The 16,176-nt window shown below is 34.4% G+C and overlaps 1 protein-coding gene across 1 annotated transcript in view; it reads left to right on the top strand.

Moving 5' to 3' along the window:
- The window catches only part of LOC126198844 (probable Rho GTPase-activating protein CG5521), a 310,437-nt gene that overhangs the window by 214,297 nt on the left and 79,964 nt on the right, over positions 1-16,176 (top strand). The gene's annotated exons all lie outside the window — the stretch shown is intronic.

The following is a 16,176-nucleotide window of genomic DNA, read 5'->3' as shown; positions in this document are numbered from 1 at the left end:
ATTCTGGAATTCCCGGAACCGAGGTGATGCAAAACTTTTCTTGGTGTGTGCGTTACGCATATTGTACCAAGAATATGAACTATATAGCATCATACGGAATAAAGGTGTTCAAAGTTTCTTATAGAACAAAGCCTTTTGTAAGTTTGGTGATAATAGGCCAACATCTGATCTCTGTCAATGCTCTTCATAAATATATTGTATTCGTCAATCAACTGTAGCTTAATTTTTTCCTCAGCACATTGTGACTTTCAAATTAATCATCCCCATAATCACTAGGAATTGTAATGACCTCACACTTTTTCTGTCCACTTACCATGACATACACCTTCCTTAGTGTAGCAGTTATTGATTCCACTTTTCAAAAATTTTGGAATACTACTTAGGCTAGTTTGCCCTTCCTGTTACTTCAGTGTTCCAGTGCAGTAGTTTTGTTTTGCCATAAGCTCCTCTGTATTGACAACATTCTAAAAATATGCAAGAAAACTGCATAGCCTCTCCCATCTATCCCTTCAAGAAATTTGTGGACCACTTTGGATGTGTGACCCTGACTACTAATGACTGAATTGTTTCCTCCTCCATATATATACAGGGTTATTACAAATGATTGAAGCGATTTCACAGCTCTACAATAACTTTATTATTTGAGATATTATCACAATGCTTTGCACACCCATACAAAAACTCAAAGTTTTTTTAGGCATTCACAAATGTTCGATATGTGGCCCTTCAGTGATTCGGCAGACATCAAGCCGATAATAAAGTTCCTCCCACACTCGGCGCAGCATGTCCCCATAAATGAGTTCGAAAGCATCATTGATGCGAGCTCGCAGTTCTGGCACGTTTCTTGGTAGAGGAGGTTTAAACACTGAATCTTTCACATAACCCCACAGAAAGAAATCGCATGGGGTTAAGTCGGGAGAGCGTGGAGGCCATGACATAAATTGCTGATCATGATCTCCACCACGACCGATCCATCGGTTTTCCAATCTCCTGTTTAAGAAATGGCGAACATCATGATGGAAGTGCGGTGGAGCACCATCCTGTTGAAAGATGAAGTCGGCACTGTCGGTCTCCAGTTGTGGCATGAGCCAATTTTCCAGCATGTCCAGATACACGTGTCCTGTAACGTTTTTTTCGCAGAAGAAAAAGGGGCCGTAAACCTTAAACCGTGAGATTGCACAAAACACGTTAACTTTTGGTGAATTGCGAATTTGCTGCACGAATTCGTGAGGATTCTCTACCGCCCAGATTCGCACATTGTGTCTGTTCACTTCACCATTAAGAAAAAATGTTGCTTCATCACTGAAAACAAGTTTCGCACTGAACGCATCCTCTTCCATGAGCTGTTGCAACCGCGCCGAAAATTCAAAGCATTTGACTTTGTCATCGGGTGTCAGGGCTTGTAGCAATTGTAAACGGTAAGGCTTCTGCTTTAGCCTTTTCCGTAAGATTTTCCAAACCTTCGGCTGTGGTACGTTTAGCTCCCTGCTTGCTTTATTCGTCGACTTCCGCGGGCTACGTGTGAGATTTGCCTGCACGCGTTCAACCGTTTCTTCGCTCACTGCAGGCCAACCCGTCGATTTCCCCTTACAGAGGCATCCAGAAGCTTTAAACTACGCATACCATCGCCGAATGGAGTTAGCAGTTGGTGGATCTTTGTTGAACTTCGTCCTGAAGTGTCGTTGCACTGTTATGACTGACTGATGTGAGTGCATTTCAAGCACGACATACACTTTCTCGGCTCCTGTCGCCATTTTGTCTCACAGCGCTCTGGCGGCAGAAACCTGAAGTGCGGCTTCAGCCGAACAAAACTTTATGAGATTTTCTATGTATCTGTAGTGTGTCGTGACCATATGTCAATGAATGGAGCTACAGTGAATTTATGAAATCGCTTCAATCATTTGTAATAGCCCTGTATATGAGTTCTACGTACAAGGCCATTTGATTAAGATAGAACATAGAGCTTCACTTTATATTTATGATGTTTGCATTCCTTGCACAATTTCTTCGTTGGCTGACTTCTTCATAAGATAGTGCTATCGTGTTTGTAGTGAGTTCACAAGATGTGTGACAGTTCATCCTATTTTTGCTGTTGAAACAATGAATAGAATCATCTGCTAATCACTCCCTTTCAAAATGCAAATGTCTTAGAATAAGCAAAAAGAAAATCCCTCTATATGAACAGTTCATAAGATAATTTAATTGTAAGTAATATTGCTTTCCAATTGTAATACAATATGTGATCAAAAGTATCCGGACACATGGCTGAAACTGACTTAAAAGTTCGTGGCGCTCTCCATTGGTAATACTAGAATTCAATATGGTGTTGGCCCAATGTTAGCCTTGATGACAGATTCCATTCTCACAGGCTTATGTTCAATCAGGTGCTGGAAGGTTTCTAGGTGAATGGTAGCCCATTCTTCACAGAGTGCTGCACCGAGGAGAGGTGTTGATGTTGGTCAGTGAGGCCCGCCACGAAGTCAGCGTTCCCAAACATCCCAAAGGTGTTCTATAGGACTCAGATCAGGGCTCTGTGCAGGCCAGTCCATTACAGGGATCATATTGTCGTGTACCCACTCCTCCACAGGCCGTGTGTTATGGACAGGTGCTCTATCGTGTTGACACATGCAGTCGCCATCCCGAATTGCTCTTAAACAATGGGAAGCAAGAAAGTGCTTAAAACATCAGTGTAGACCTGTGATGTGGTAGTGCCATGCAAAACAACAAGGGGTGCAATCCCCCTCCATGAAAAACACGACCACATCATAACACCACCACCTCTGAAATTTACTGTTGGCACTACACATGCTGGCAGATAACGTTCATTAGGCATTCACCATACCCACACCCTGCCATTGGATTGCCACATTGTGTGCCATGATTAGTCGCTCCATACAACAGCTTTTCCACTGTTCAATCATCCAATGTTCATGCTCCTTACACCAAGCAAGGTGTCGTTTGGCATTTACAGGCGTGATGTGTGACTTATGAGCAGCCGCTCGACCATGAAATCCAAGTTTTCTCACCTCCTGGCTAACTGTCTTAGTACTTGCAATGGATCCTGATGCAGTTTGGAGTTCCTGAGTGATGATCTGGATAGATGTCTGCCTATTACACATTACTACCCTCTTCAACTGTAGGCGGTCTCTGTCAGTCAACAGACATGGTCAAGCTGTACACTTTTGTGCTGTATGTGTCCCTTCACATTTCCACTTCACTATCGCATCAGAAATGGTGGACCTAGGGATGTTTAGCAGTGTGGAAATCTCACATACAGACGTATGACACAAGTGACACCCAATAACCGGACAACGTTTGAAGTCCGTGAGTTCCGCATAATGCCCCATTCTGCTCTCTCACGATGTCTAACAACTACTGAGGTCACTGATACGGAGTACCTGGCAGTAGGTGGCAGTGCAGTGCACCCAATATGAAAAATGTATGTTTTTGGGTGTGTCCAGATACTTTTGATCACATGGTGTAGGTCTGACTGATGTAAATAGACATCAATAAGAAAACATTCTACAGAATTTTTCATCTTTTGAAGTGTTGTCTCCTTCCATGTGCTTATCCTTGACTTTACTCTGGGGCTTTAAAAAATATGAAGCTGAAACAAAGTATCCATTGTAATCATACGTTTCATCAGTAAGGAACAGATAAAACTCTGGTGTGGGGAAAAAACAATTGCATTTTTCTGGATCAGTTTTATTATTCTGCCTCCAGAAATCAGTATGTTTACAGTGGTGCAGGTCAAACAGGAAGGCACTTATTCACTACAGATGCCGATATCTCTGTTGGGTGTAGGCTTTCTGGCACAGAAAACTGCACGCAGAGCACATTGCTCAGTTACAGCGTTCTATGGTTTTTTAACACTGGAAGACTGAAATCATTTGAAAAAAACCAGGTTTTAATCCAGAATCCTGGAAATTAAGCCCATCATCTGACCCCTTTTTTAAAATGTTGTTGAACTGTTGTTTAATTGATGTGTCGTTACAATTTTCTCTGTTGTGACTTACCTTTTCTCCACAGTGTAGCATCAGACACTTTCATCGGAAGAAAGAAAAAAAAGTGATCAGTTCCAGTAATCTGACTTCATGAAAGAATAATATTATTTATTATTTATTTGCTATCCATATAACAGTTATTTTTCAGATATAGTTGTAGATTTAGTTCACATATATCTTGAGATACAGGGTTGTACTAATTGAAGATCTTTTATAAAACTGACTCCAAACATAGACAGTGGTCTCACTAATGTGACTGGACTGTGTACATACAGTACAAAGTAGGGATATCTCCAGGACTTGTCCTTTTTCCAACTGCAGTGATAATGGAATAAGATTCTAAAGTACATAAAATCTGTGACATGTATTAGGAAAAATTGGAGTTATCCCCTTTTTGCCCCACAGTTTTCAATTGTACTTCTCGTGCCAGTGAAAGATAAATGCAGGCATTAATATAAAAAGTGAAGATAAAAAATTAACAGTTTTTTATTACAAAAACAAACTTTGGGCTATATATACTAACAGCGTTACAATGAGACATTACAATTTGAAATCTGCTGTTAAATAAAAGCATTTCTCTATTAATCCATGCTCCCATGCATTGTAGTTATACATATTACTGTTCATTGGCTCTCTCTCTCTCTCTCTCTCCCTCTCCCTCTCCCTCTCCCTCTCTCTCTCCCTCTCCCTCTCCCCCCCCCCCTTATCTTATCTACCACTCTTGTCTGCCTTTTTTATTGTAGTCAAAGGAGGCTTGTCTGTACCGACTGTTAGTGCCCCACCTCTGATATTACAAAAGAACCACATGACAATAGGATTTTTTGTAATTTTTTATATCTATGGTATGTGAAAAGCAGGACTCAAAAATCGGTCTCACCAAGCCGTTCAATACAACTCTCAAAAATTCTCGATAAAATAGACTTCTGACAGTCTTCAGGTAGTGGGGCTGTGTGGTAGAATGCTCACCTGCTACTTTGTTCTGAGTTCTATTCTTGGCTGGTACAAATTTTTAAACAGAAGTGCGTAGTCTAATAGAATTTCTAGGAGGTGTAAAATACATAAAGATAAGAAAAAAAAAAGAATCATTAGCGCTCGAGACCGGTAATCGGTTTGAGCGATGGGACACAGCATATCTGAGGTAGTGATGAAGTAGGGATTTTCCAATATGACTATCTCGCGAGTGTACCATGAATATCAAGAATCTGGTAAAACATCAAATCTTTGACATCACTGCAGCCGGAAAATAATTCTGCAATAATGGGACCAACAATGACTGAAAAAAATCGTTCATTGTGACATAAGTGCAAACAACCCTTCTGCAAATTTCAGTGCTGGGCCATCAACAAGTGTCAGCGTGCGAACCATTCAACAAAACTTCATCAATATGGGCTTTTTGAGCCTCAGGCCCACACGTGTACCCTTGATGACTGCCTGACATTAAGCTTTACACCTCGCAGGGGCCAATCAGCACCAATATTGGTGTGTTGATGACTCGACTGGAAACATGTTGCCTGGTGGGACAAGTCTCATTTCAAATTGTATCGACCATGTTGATTTGTATGGGTATGGAGAAAATCTCATGAATCCATGGAACCTGCTGGTCAGCAGGGCACTGTTCAAGCTCGTGGAGGCTTGGTAATGGTGTGGGGTGTGTGCAGTTGCAGTAATATTGGACCCCTGATATGTGTAGGTACGACTTTGACAGGTGGATGTGTATGTAAGCATCCTGTCTGATCACCTGCACCTGCTCACGTCCATTGTGCATTCCGACTGACTTGAGCAGTTCCAAAAGTAGACTGCGACACCCCGTGTGTCCAGAATTGCTAGAGAGTGGATCCAGGAACACTCTTCTGAGTTTAAACACCTCCGCTAGCCTCCAAACTCCCCAGACATTAACATTATTGAGCATATCTGGGATACCTCCAAATGTGCTGTTCAGGAAAGATCTCCAGGCCCTCGTATTCTTATGGAATTATGGACCGCCCAGCAGGATTCTTGTTGTCATTTCCCTCTAGCACTGCTTCAGACATTAGTCTACTCAATGCCATGTTGTGTTGTGGCACTTCTCCGTGCTCGTGGTGGCTCTAGATGATATTAGGCAGGTATACCTATTTCTTTGGCTCTTCAGTGTATATTCTAATAGTATATTCGTGAGTTCTGGACCAAAGAGCATTTTCTAGAAAAAATTCCATGTTGAAAACCAAGAATCTAATTTTACAGTTTTCTTCAACTAAATTCTACATAAGTACAATGAAAACAAAATGGTCAACAGAGTTGAGTGATTTAAAAACTTAGAAAATTATAGTAAAGGAAATTTTAATGTAATTAAAAGAAAAATACAGTTTTTTAAAAATTTATTCAAAATCAGTAACATGTATTGGAGGATCATTATTTGTTTTTTACCACAATAAATAAACTGTAATCTTACAGTTTTACCTAATTGATCATCATCATTTGTAAAGATTTTAATATAACGATCTGGAACAGTTATTATATATTTATCATCTAAAAGTAATAAATCTTTTCACCAAATTTAGTAGGTAAAGTTTCAGCTTTTGAAATGATGTAAGATTTATGTTTTTATCTGATAATTATTAAACACTTTTGAAGAAACATTACTATAATTTTAAGTTCAGTTAACAGGTTCCCAATACTACCATTCATCTTCATTTTTATTTATATAGAAAAAAAATTAAAGAATGAAACATTAAAATGTTTTCCAAACATTTGGAGAATGTTTTTAGTTTTTTTACAAGCTAAAGTTATCACTTTTTATCTTCACTAGTTTTCAGTACACTTTTTGCACTTCAAACAGTAAATGTGATGATTTTTTTATTTATATAGAATAAAAAATAATTATATTACTTTTAAAGTCTTCGGAACTTCATCTTTAACAACTTTCTTGTCTAAGTTATTAATTTCAAAATTACTGAATTAAGTTTTGTATCTAATGAAACTATTTTATCTGCTGCATCAGCGATACTCGTTTTTGTGCTATATATACCTTTATTATAATGTTCCATGACACCATCCTAAATACCATTTGTTTGCTTTAAATCTGTGAAAATCCTATTGAATTCATTTTGTCAATATTGCTTGTTCACTAAATCTTTTGCATCAATTGGATCATTTATATTTGCAACTCTTCTACCTTTAAACCAATATAACCTTTAGTTTTTCAAAAATACCATTTAATTCTTTCTGAAATTGCTTTTGGATCTACTGATGATTGAAAATCTTTGATTTTTGGATGAAAATCTTCAAATTTTGCAATTTATTCATTGTTAAATTTTCGTTCTAATGAATGAAAATTTATTTTTTCTAAATTGTTAGTGAGTTTATTTCCAAAATTGTCCATTTACTAAATTTAAATTATCATTAAACTTATAATTCATGCATAATAGTTTCAAAACAAATAAACACAAATGACCACAAATTCACTGAAATTTCGTATTCTCTTAATATTGTAGTAAAGATTATTTTTCCCCAAATAGTTAACTACTTCTTTTGGAATATTTCCTCCATATGAATCAAAAACAACTTTTATATTTATAACAACAAATTAAAGTGTTCCAACATGACCAGAAGTATGTACATTTACTATTCCACATTCTAAATTTTTTGGTTCAGTAGGTAATTCATCAATCATAAAAATGCCACGAAAATGATTAATTTTGAATTATTTAACTAAATCTTCTATTTCAAAATTAGACAAAATATTATTAAATTTTCCAATTATTTCTTTGCAGCTTTTTTACTCCTTTTCCTTTCTTTTCCATTTCCAAATTATGTCTTTTTTGTTCTTCTAATTCTTTATCACTTTTTTCTTACCTAAAACTTAATTTGCAATTGCTGCAGTTCCACCAGCAAGTGAACCAAGTGACAATCCTTTTCACAGCAGGAATCGTTAATGAAACAAACAAATTACCACCCATTTTTTCTCTTTCTTTCTTTTGTGAACATCAGTTAAAATGGTTCAACAATATTTAAGTGCTCATTAATGAGTTTATGTTTAATGATTTTGGTTCACTTTTACCATTAGGTAGCAAATTGAAAAGTTTTCATTTACATAGATTAAAAAGGAACATCCATTTTTATCAACATTCAAACCCATTCCTAATTTCCGTTTTCCATATATAATCTCTGTAACTGCAGTTAGAGACATTTATGTTGGTCAGTGTAGATTGAAAAATTTATTTGTTCGAAAAATCGAAATATATAAATGCAGCTAAAATTTTATACACAATTGTTATTGAAATTATACATGGACAAAGAAGTTTGTGCTGGTAAAGCTTTAGGATTTAATAATAATATTATTGAAGCTAACAAAACAAACTGTTGCTTAAGATTTTAGTAAAATAATTCCCTTTGAATTAATATAAATTTTAATTCGGCTGATGGAATTTTTGTTTAACATAATCATCATTTTCATAGAGAAACTAATACTATTGCTTCATTTAAAACTAATTCTGAATTTGGTGATCCAAAAATTTATGAACTAAATCAGCCTACAAAAATTCCAATTTTTTATATAATTCAAAATTTCGAAATAACAATAACCAATAAAATGATAATTTGACTTCAGTGGTTCTTATGTAATAGTTGGTTTAGAAATGGTATTAATGAATTTTTTCCTTAATAATGAACCAAATCAAAAGTTATCAATTTTACTCATTTCCAGTTAATGAGAAAACAAAAAAAGTAATTTAAATCTTCCTGACAAGGAAACTGAAATTAATATTAGTCTTTGTTGGATTCACCCTAATTTTTCACAACTTTATATGACATTTGATGTTGTTCATAGAGATGGAACTGATTTTTCTGCAGATGGTGGTAAAAATTTAAATGTCGTGTGACTAGGGCCTCCCGTTGGGTAGACCATTCACTGGGTGCAAGTCTTTCAATTTGACGCCACTTCGGAGACTTGGGCATCGATACATAAAAAAAAAATTATTTTATATTATAACAATTAAAAAAGGAAATAATATTTTAACTACAATCAAACATTACTTTATTTCTTCTTCAACTCTTATTTGATCTCTTCCTTCCTTCTTCCCTTTCAAATGGATTAAATATGGAAGGACATATCCTTACCAATGGAAAACTTAAAACTAAACAAAATGACATTCTGTTTCCATTAGAATTATTTGGTGGATTTTTTAAAGATTATAAAGAAATTGTGTTTGAAGATGATTTAACTGTGATTTTTACTTCAAGTTCAAGAAATATGAACCAGAATATTCACTTGAAGTACAACAAGAAAGACTTAAAAACCCAGAATTCCTATTTCTTTCTTCAAACTTCAAACAATTCAATTTCGGGAGAGCGGTGTGCTTGACCCTATGCCCCTCCTATCCACATCCTCCATTGAGGATGACACGGCAGTCGGATGGTCCCGGTAGGCCACTCGTGACCTGAAGATGGAGTACAGGGGAAAAAAAAATCTTGAATTAGATATTACTAATTATTATAATTCTACAGAATCTGTACGCCTTACTTTATTTTCATTATTTTTCCTAACTAATGGAAAAAATAATCAATTACTTGATTCTTCTTTATTCGATTGTGTTAAATTACAAAATATCTTTGTTAAAAACGGAAGAAATGAAATTTTTCCTCAAAAATTATGGAACCTTGAACCAACAAATAACTTCTTAAAAGCTTTTGATTCTTTTAGAAATTTTAAAAGGATAACTCAATTAAATAATGATGTAAATATAAATCCATTCAATTTTATTCAAAATTATCCTATTTATGTAATTAATATATCTACAAGAATCAATGTTTTAACTACTAAAAATATATATATATGTGCATTCTTCAATGGATATATTCCAAATGATACAATTGCTTATGTTGTTATGTATGGTAAAAAAAATTTAACTTATGATTCACAACATAGAATGGTTACTGACAATTTTTAACTGCATAAATGACTGAAAAATTAGAAAAAAAATAAAGAACTTTGAACTACATGTTTTCATATCCTCATAGATTAACAACTAAAAATGGAAAACAAAGAATTGAAGGAATTTGTTGAATTTGTAAAACTAAAAGAGTAAATTCGTTAAAAAAAATGGTAGGCAAAAGTCTAAATATTCGTGAACAAATTATTAATGGATTATACAAACAAATTAGAATTTTAAAAGAAAAAATGTAATTTCTTTTGGAATTGATTTACGGCAATATGATTTATTTGAAATGAAGTCAGGTAATCTGAAAGGAATTTCAAAAATAAATAATGGATATAAATATTTATTAATGGTTATAGATGTTGTTTCAACATTTGCTTGGGCAGTTCCAAATAAAAATAAGACAGCTAAAAATGCAGCTGAAAAAATATTCGAGTCAAGAAAACCAAAAAATTTGTGAACAGATGAGGGTAAAGACTTATATAATAAACAATTTGAAGAATTAATGAAAAAAAATTAACATTAATCATTATTCAACTTTTTGTGAATTAAAAGCAACTGTTGTTGAACGAATTAATAGAGCATTGAAGAAAAAAAAAAAGTGGAAGAAATATGCTCTTCAAGGAAATTAAAAATGGGTTGACTTAGTTTCTAAATTAATTACTGAATATAATAACACAAAAGAGAAACAATAAAAATGTGACCAAAAGACGTAAATAAAGAAACTGAATAAATCTTATTGGAAACTGTTTACATAACAAATTTGCTTGATACTGAACCTAAATATAAAATTGGTGATGAAGTTAGAATAAGTAAACTTAAACGAATTTTTGAAAAAGGATATACAGCAAATTGGTTAACAGAAATGTTTGAAATTGAAGATGTTATTCATTTTAATCTAATCATATATGAACTGAAAGATTTAAATGACGAAAAAATGAAAAGAAATTTTTATTATCAAGAAATATTGAAAACAAATTTTCCAGATGTGTATTTGGTCAAAAAAGTTTTAAATAAGGAAGGTGATAAAGGATACGTAAAATGGTTAGTTTTTCATAATTCACACAACAGTTGGGTAAATAAAAGTAATGTATTTTTTAAAATGTTATTAAAAAAATTATCCAGAAATATGGTTTGTTAACAAAGCTAAAAACATTGTGCTTATTGTTTCTTGTTTATCTTGATGTTAAAATAAGGTTTAACAAAAATGATGTAATGTCAAAATCATTTGAGGATTTTAAATTTGAGTTAATGGTTTTAATGAATTTTGTTTGTTAGATGCATATAAAAATTCTTATGAATCTATTTAAAATTAGATTATGAAAAAAGTACTTGTAAATTTAGTTTTATATTGTAAGAAACGTTTTTTAATTTATTAATATCTTCACGCAATTATTCTGGTGAATACTCAACTAAAGTTGAAATAATTCCGGTGGCAAACAATTCTTAAATTTTCTTCAGGGTTGCCACAAGTTCTGGAAATCAAGGAATTTCAAGCATGTCAGGGAAATCAGGGAAATTTGAAAAAAAACCTGGAAAAATTTGTTTTTGTCTCAATAGATGGAATGGTTTGTTTACTGAAATGTCATGCATCGTCACTGCCTGGGCGCAGCTATGTACGTGCACCGTTTCCCTGCTCCCTCATCCCTACTGCTTCTCCCCTTCCTACCACTCCCCTCAGTGCTGCCACCACTTCTTGCCGCTAGCCTAGCAGCTGCCAATGATAGGCACAGAGTCGTGAGGAGTGATTTTGTTTGTATCTGATTCTGAGAGACGGTAGCTGCAGCTGCCGGAGATGAATTGTGTCTGCGTGATTGTGTGAATGTGTGTGTGGTCTTGTAGTATGGCAGAGGCTGTGGCCAAAAATTTAGTTGTGAGAGTGTGATTGTCTTTTTTGTGTGCCTTTCTGCAACTCACTGATCATGTGAGTTGCTACATATCCTCATTAGTACTGATCTCAGAGCATTTATGTAAGTTATCTGGTGCATGGGTTGATCACCACAGTCTCATTTCGTCAAAATGTTTTCTGTGGCATGTGAATAACTGGCCACATGCGTGGACTTCCATGATGGACCAAAACCACAGGCCATTATGGTGGGTATCTCCAAGGATTGGGCCTGCTGATCTGAAGCCCATCGTTTCTCACTAATGTGCAAGCCCTGCCTGTCAGATCTAGTCTCACCGATCTGCCCACAGGCCCGGGTCTGTTTGTGTGTGGCATAATGCAGTGGATTTTTGTGGCTTATCCAATGACCCAGGACTGCGGGCATTGGATTTCAAGAATTGCAACTGTCTCACTGCAAGTACATTGTACAGTGTAGTGTTTTATAGACGTTTTATTTATTCTGGTACATTTTGACACTTCGAAAGTAATTTATATATTGGTAAGTATGGATGATAAGAAGAAGAAAATTGTGGCAATCACTGGCAGTATATACACTACGTACTCATATATTTCTCGAAAGAAAAATCAAACAATACGTGTAAAAAAAATAGACATAATAAACTGGGTAATAACCAACACCAACGAACATAGTACAACCAAAATTTTATTGGTGGTCACCTATAGAGCTGGATTACACAACTCTTCCCTGCCTTATATACTTCTTTCAAGAAGCGTACATTTCTCTAATGTTATTTCTGAAAACAATGAAGGTATTTTAAATCTGCCTTGCAAGTTCAAGGAAATGCATGTTTTTGTCAACAAATGTGTTTTTTTATTAAAATAAAATAACAACAGTGGTGTTAAAGAAACACACATACCATTGGGCTTGCTTTCTTCATCTAAAAGCATTTCATTATGAAAGATATTGGTGTTAGTACATAAGATTTTTGCTCACACAGGGGAGAAATACAGAAGTCCTTACTTTTTTTTGTCAGCTTTTGTCTTTACTCAAAATTTGTCAGGGAAAAATACTGAAACTTGTCTGGAAATCGGGGAATTTCACTTGGGGAAACTTGTGGCAACCCTGTGCTTTCATTTGTTGATATAAATTCACTGAATTTAGAACATAATTCTTAAAAATTCTTCACAATTTAGATGTCTATTTCTGATAATATCTATTTGATTTTGAGCATTTTTTAATTGTGTTCAAATAACATAATATTCACAATTAAAATTACATAAACTTAAAATAAGAAAAGTTGGTCTTACATTTTGATCACTTAATTGAGGAACAGAAAGTGGTAATAATGTATTTATTTTTTCATTTATTTGGTTTATTATTCCATCTTTGATCTTTCTTAAATTTTCCAAGTGAGTTATTTTTTGAAACTTCCTGACAGATTAAAACTGTGTGCCAGGCCAAGGCTCGAACTTGGGACCTTTGCCTTTCACAGGCAAGTGCTCTACCATCTGAGCTATCCAAGCACAACTCACGACCCGTCTTCACGGCTTCAATTCTGCCACTACCTCGTCTCCTACATTCCAAACTTCACATAAACTCTTCTGTGAACCATGGTAGAGCATTTGCCCGCAAAAGGCAAAGGTCCCGAGTTCAAGTCTCGGCCCAGCACACAGTTTTAATCTGTCAGGAAGTTTCATATCGGCATACACTCCGCTGCAGAGTGAAAATCTCATTCTGGAAACATCCCCCAGTCTGTGGCTAAGCCATGTCTCTGCAATATCCTTTCTTACAGGAGTGCTCTAGTTCTGAAAGTTTCGTAGAACAGCTTCTGTGAAGTTTGGATCGTAGGAGACGAGGTACTGGCAGAATTGAAGCTGTGAGGACGGGTCTTGAGTCATGCGTGGGTAGTTCAGATGGTAGAGCACATGCCCACGAAAGGCAAAGGTCCCGAGTTCAAGTCTCGGCCCAGCACACAGTTTTAATCTGTCAGGAAGTTTCTTATCAGCGCACACTACTGCAGAGTGAAAATCTGATTCTCAAGTTATTTTTTCTTTCATTTTTTATTTGCCATGTTTTCTAATGGATGTTAAAACGTCTTCATAAACTCAATCATGAATATTTTCTGCTAAAAGCATTTCAGATTTCATAACTAAAGAATACAAACCAGGTTCATTAATAAAATTTATATCTGAATGTTATGTTAACTTTTTGATTCAATTCAGTTCTTTATACTTTTTATATATTTACTTTTAACATTGTCATTGAAAGCTTTTCTAGAATCAAATGTTCCAAAGTAGTTATTAAAACTCGTTTGTTACTTAAAATAAGTTTATTATTTTTTAAATCCACAAGCGACTCCATTTAATACAAAAAGATGTAATATATTTTTACTTTTTTATTTCATTAATTTTTTCCCATATAAATGGACCAGATGGATTGAGCAAGATGATGCAGTGGTTAGCACACTGGACTCACATTCGGGAGGGCAACAGTTCAATTCTGTGTCTGGACATCCTAATTTAGGTTTTCCGTAATTTCCTTAAATTGCTTCAGGCAAATGTCAAGATCGTTCCTCTGAATGGGCACGGCCTACTTCCTTCTGCATCCTTCCCTAATCCGATGAGACTGATGTCGCTGTTTGGTCTCGTCCACCAAATCAACGAATCCTTATAAATCAAAAGTGAAAATAAAATCAAGATAAAGAAATTCATAAAGAAATTAAAATAACAAGATGTAATTTGCCTTCAGATTAGGTAGTAAAGATTGTAAAAGAAAGAAACAAAAGAACTTCTTCATAATTGGCATATTAAAACATACGTTTGTGAGAATTGTGGAAAGGAAGATAAAAATTCTTCTAAATATATTCATAACAGTGATCATTCAAAAGATGAAATATTAGGTTTAAAATATAAAAAATAAAGAAAGATTGTCGAAAAGTTGAATGTTTTAGGGGAAAATTTGTTTGTAAATTTTATTTGAAAAGACATCAAAAAATACAGTATCATGAAAGAACATTAAAAATAATTAATATTTTTATTTTTTATGTGACCTTGTGTGCAACTGTTTAATCCATGTAAGAAATCATTTTTATCATCTTTTATTTAATTTTGATTTATCTTATAATGACCATATGGTAATGCATTAATTCCATTTTGTAACACATGTTTATCATCATCACAACTTAAAATGATATTATTACATTCAGTTGTATATAATTCATGTTTAAATGGTCTGATGAAATTCGTTGTTCTATATTGTTTTATTTTTGTTAATTAAACATTTTTTATAATCATTGAAACAAATTTCAGTTTTCATAACAGGTTCCTTAACTCCTTTGGGTTCTTTCTCTTATTTTTCACCAACTTTATAAGCATACATTTTTTATCTTAAACTAACATGTTCTAACATAATTTTTCCTCAATTTTCATCGCTCATTTCTCTTAGAACTTTATTTACTTGCAGAAATTCACAAAATATTATCATATGGATAATCACTTGTATTAAATTCGTTCATCATGAATTTCATATCTTTATAGAAATCTTCAGTTCTTATATTATAAATGAAAGAATCGGTATCCCTATAAGTTAAATCAATATTTTCACCGTATTTTGGTTTCATAACATTGGGTAGTGAAAGTCGTACATTTTTATTTTTGAAATATCTAGAATTCTCATACCAATAGAAATTGGCTTTTTGATCATTATTATAATTTTCTTTGTATGAACTGCAACTAAATTTTGTGGAAGTATGGTAGTATGTTCATAATTTGGTTTTGAAATATAATTCATATATTTTCTTGGATGTGTTATTATTTTAATATTTTGTCTGTTTCTAATATTCTCCATTGTTCTTCCAAAACACTGAATTACTCAACTTGTAGCAATCTTTTTCAAAATCATTAGATGCCTTTTTTCTCATTACCATATGAAAATCAACACATTTCTCCAACCAATCTAATTGTTCAAATGGTAAAATTCTATGAATTTTGTTTAACTTTAATCCAAGATTTAAACATTAAGATTTTTTGTGTAAAACATATTTTTCTTTATTATTTAAAGCTGTTAATAATTTATTTCCTCCTTCAGGTGCGAAAGGTAAATCTTTATGTAAATCATGTAATTTTCTTGGATATTCTAAATCAACTTCTAAAATACACTCCTGGAAATGGAAAAAAGAACACATTGACACCGGTGTGTCAGACCCACCATACTTGCTCCGGACACTGTGAGAGGGCTGTACAAGCAATGATCACACGCACGGCACAGCGGACACACCAGGAACCGCGGTGTTGACCGTCGAATGGCGCTAGCTGCGCAGCATTTGTGCACCGCCGCCGTCAGTGTCAGCCAGTTTGCCGTGGCATACGGAGCTCCATCGCAGTCTTTAACACTGGTAGCATGCCGCGACAGCGT

This window comes from Schistocerca nitens, chromosome 1 (assembly GCF_023898315.1).
Source record: "Schistocerca nitens isolate TAMUIC-IGC-003100 chromosome 1, iqSchNite1.1, whole genome shotgun sequence".
NCBI lineage: Eukaryota > Metazoa > Arthropoda > Insecta > Orthoptera > Acrididae > Schistocerca > Schistocerca nitens.
Note: the sequence above shows the minus strand (reverse complement) of the source record. Positions and strands in the feature narration are given on the sequence as shown.